Genomic DNA, 3,920 nt, shown 5'->3' with positions numbered 1-3,920 from the left:
AGGATGGCTCAGTGGGTGAGGCTCTGCTATGAGAGTGGGGTGACCTGAGTTTAACCTCTAGAGTGAGAGATGACACTGTAGAGTTGTCCTCTAACCCCCACACAGACATCATACACACAAATAATAGTAATACAATTTTAAAAAGTGGATGACATCCGAGAAAGACAGCTCAGACTGACGTCTGCACACATATGTGCACACGGAAACACACACACACACACAAGCACCCCCGCATATACAATATTTTTTTTTTTTTGGTTTTTCGAGACAGGGTTTCTCTGTGGTTTTGGAGCCTGTCCTGGAACTAGCTCTTGTAGACCAGGCTGGTCTCGAACTCACAGAGATCCGCCTGCCTCTGCCTCCCAAATGCTGGGATTAAAGGCGTGCGCCACCACCACCCGGCTTTCCTCATATACAATATTTGAACACGCATGCAGAACATATGTACACATATACATACATAGAAAAACAGTAGTGGCATTTACTAGCGACTATCTGAGCATTATTGTGGGACTACGTGCACCTTGGGAATTATGTCATATTCCAGGAAACTAAAGCTAGAGGACATTTGTAAGCATAATATGAGGAGGATTACACCGGACGGTTTGGTTACCAGAGCACTGACAGTCTAAGGCTAAACAGGCATTTCCTTGGCAAGGCTTCTACCGATAGAAGTAGGTGTTATAAATAACCTTTTGTTCATAAATCCCCTGTGTGTGTGTGTGTGTGTGTGTGCATGCACACATGTGCATACGTGTGCATATGTGCCCCAGGTCCATGTCAGTTGCCTGTCTCAATCACTCTCTGTCTTACTTTGGGGCAGGCTCTCTCACTGAGTCTGGAGCTCACCGATTCAGGGAGGCTGAGCAGCAAGGATCCCCGTTTCTACCTCCCTGATGCAGGGATGGCAGATGTGGACGGCCAAGCCCTGCCGAGGATCTGAACTCAGGGTTTTCCTGCTTGTATTTACCCGCGGAGCCATCCTCCCAGCCCATACACTTCCAGCTTGATTTCCTTCTGTTGTTGTTAAGGTTGACACAGACAACAACATTTTGAACTTGACAGCTTTGACATTTCATTTACACAAGCAGAAAGGTTCCAGAGCAGAAATTTGTGTATTTGATTGTCACGTCTTTTATGTCCCTTCCATCAGGGAGTTTATAGCCTTTTATTAATTTACGATGACAACATTTGAGTATTGCTGAGCCAGCTAAAGTTTTCTGCTTTCTGATGTGGGGACTGAATGGAGGTTTCAACTCTGGAAGGAACAGTATGAAGTGACACTGTTCCCATGGCGTGATTTCCGTCCACTTCATCCCTGGTATTACTGTGCCAATTGAATGAGGTAGCGTCTACCTCATTCAAAAATGAAGTTATTTTTGCTTTGTAATTAGTTAAATATTTTGTGGAGCGATACTTTGAAACTACATAAAAATCCTTTTACTCATCAAGTAAATCATTATAGTTAATAATTAATGATAAGTATGTTTACGAATATAACCATGACTAGTATAATTAATGTATATTTGGCCTCACATGGATTCCCTTTTTATTTAATGGGTTGTAATGGGCTATAATCTATTATCACTGTTTCATGCTCAAATGACGTCAGGTTTGGTCAGTGGGAGCCCCTTCAAGCCAGCTTCTGGGTCCTGCATGTCACCATCTTTCAGACATTTCTTCTTCTCCTCCTCCTCTCCTTCTTCTTCTAGTAAGGTCTCACTGTGTGGCCCCAGTTGATCCGGAACTCTGTATGGGCCAGGACCAGACTGGCCTTGAACTCACAGAGATCCACATGCCTGGCTTCCAGGCGTGCACCACAACCCCTACGTTATTTTCTGTTCTCTGCGGTCCCTGCCCCAGCTCTGGAGTCACCTCCTCTCTGTAGAGCCCTCCTCCGGTCAGCAGAGAATGAATAGGATCAGAAGGCCACGTCTGTGTGGGCCCAGGGAGCTCACACTGGGACTGGCCTGAGGCCTTTGGTGCTTGCAGGCTCAGGTCCGTCTATGCACATGGACTTGCAGACACACATGTTTGTGCCTGTGCTGCCTCACTCTTAGTCCATGTAGAGTAACAATGGAGCTCACATCCGTGTCTCCAGCTCCACAGAAAAGGTTCATTCTGGACGTTCTATGCTCATAGCGCTCCCCTGGTAGGAGAGACTGGCTCTACGGTCCTTCAGATCCTGACTTATCTGGTCACACCCTCTGTAGAGATTGGCCTTGTAACCCTTGCCTCTTCTGTGGGGATGCTATCTATACTCTCCTGCGGTCCCAGGCCATTCGCCCCCACCCCCAGCAGCCTTCTCATCTTCCACTTGGGCCACTGGATTTCTTTCAGCTGGGGCCTCATCTTCCTCTTGGGCCAGTGAACTTCTTTCAGCTGGGAGCTGGCACCTCCTAGTTACCCTTATCTACCCCAGGGGCCTCCTGCTGGCAGAGAATATTCTAGTCAGTTGTGTTGGTGACTTTTGAAACATACAAACCCAGCTAGGCATGCTGGGTAGCACAAGCCTTTAATCCCAGTGCTCAGGTGGCAGGTGGATCTGAGTTTGTGGCCAGTTTGGTCTATTTAGCGAGTTCCAGAACAGCCAGAGCTACATAGTAAGACCCTGACTCAAGCCTACACATTCCCTACCATACAAAAAAGAAACATGCAAGTCCAAAATGTAGCCTGGGTGATAACTCCCTCAGATGACCTTCAGGAGTGATGCTTTCTGGTGAGGGTGGGTTACTTGTGACGCTGTAACAGTGATGGTACCCAAGGGTGGAGCAGGCCCTCACTTCCTCCTTAGACTGCCTGCTGGAAGCTGGCTGGGTTACCTCCTTCTGCTCCACCAGCTTCCTGCCCACAGGGAATTTCCCATCTCCCCTCGGGTTCTTGTTGCTTTCCAAAAGTGGGTGTGTGCTAGCCCTTCCCATTTGGATCACTCCTGCCACCAGCAACCCGCACCCCAGGCACACCTAAGGGGCCGCATCCCACTCCACAGGGAATAGACAATGAGGCCAGCTATTCTGGAATTTTTCTTTGGACCCCCTGAGCTGGTTTCTAGGATGTCGCTTCACTTTTCCAGAGAAAAGAGACACAGAAGAAAGACCCTGAGGAACCCTGGTTCAGTTAGGTTTTGTATTTTATTGCTGTTCGGTTTTGTTAGTTTGTTTTCTATTTTTGTTTTTGTTTCTTTTCAGATAGGGTCTCACTATGTAGCCCTGGCCGGTCTGAATCTTTTTATGTAGCTCAGGCGAGTCTTGAACTCACCTGCCTCTGCCTCCCAAGTGCTGGGATTGAAGTCATGTGCCATGCCTGGCCTATACTCTATGTACAATAAATGTCCCCAAGTCATCTAAGCTGCTAGTCCCACAGCCTTGTTCATGTCTTCAAGGCTCCTAGGCTCAGGGCATCCCGGAATGGAGAGAAAGTGCCTAGGACAGGCCCCTCTGAGGGGGACAGCAGCCTGGGTCACATCAAAGAGGCTGCTGTGTTCTCAGCTCTGGCCCTGACCCATAATGCATCTCTCTTGGGGCTGACCTGCTGGCTAATACACATATTCGGTCTGAATCCCAGACAGCTCTCAGATACACTCCCTCTCTGTCCGACTATAACACTGGTGATGCCGTAAGACACAGCATCCTGGAGGCTCTGTGGTCTTCTATTTCCACAAAGACAGTCTGTTCCAGAACTTCTTTGCTTCATTTTGCCAAGACCTCAAAGCCTGGTAACAGATTTCAGGATGGATGTCCTGGGCTGCTTTGCTAGGTTAGTGGTTTGGCCTCACCCACCATACGCAAACACGTTCATACCTCAGCAGTGTGAGGCAGAGCCCGAAGGCCTGGCCTTGAGCTCCCCCTGGCCTGGTCCTTAAGGGAAAAACCACACAGTGGTTTCCTGCTGCACACCTCTTCCCAGTTCAGCTCAGTGAT

Source organism: Microtus pennsylvanicus, chromosome 4 (genome assembly GCF_037038515.1).
Source record: "Microtus pennsylvanicus isolate mMicPen1 chromosome 4, mMicPen1.hap1, whole genome shotgun sequence".
Classification (NCBI taxonomy): domain Eukaryota; kingdom Metazoa; phylum Chordata; class Mammalia; order Rodentia; family Cricetidae; genus Microtus; species Microtus pennsylvanicus.
Note: the sequence above shows the minus strand (reverse complement) of the source record.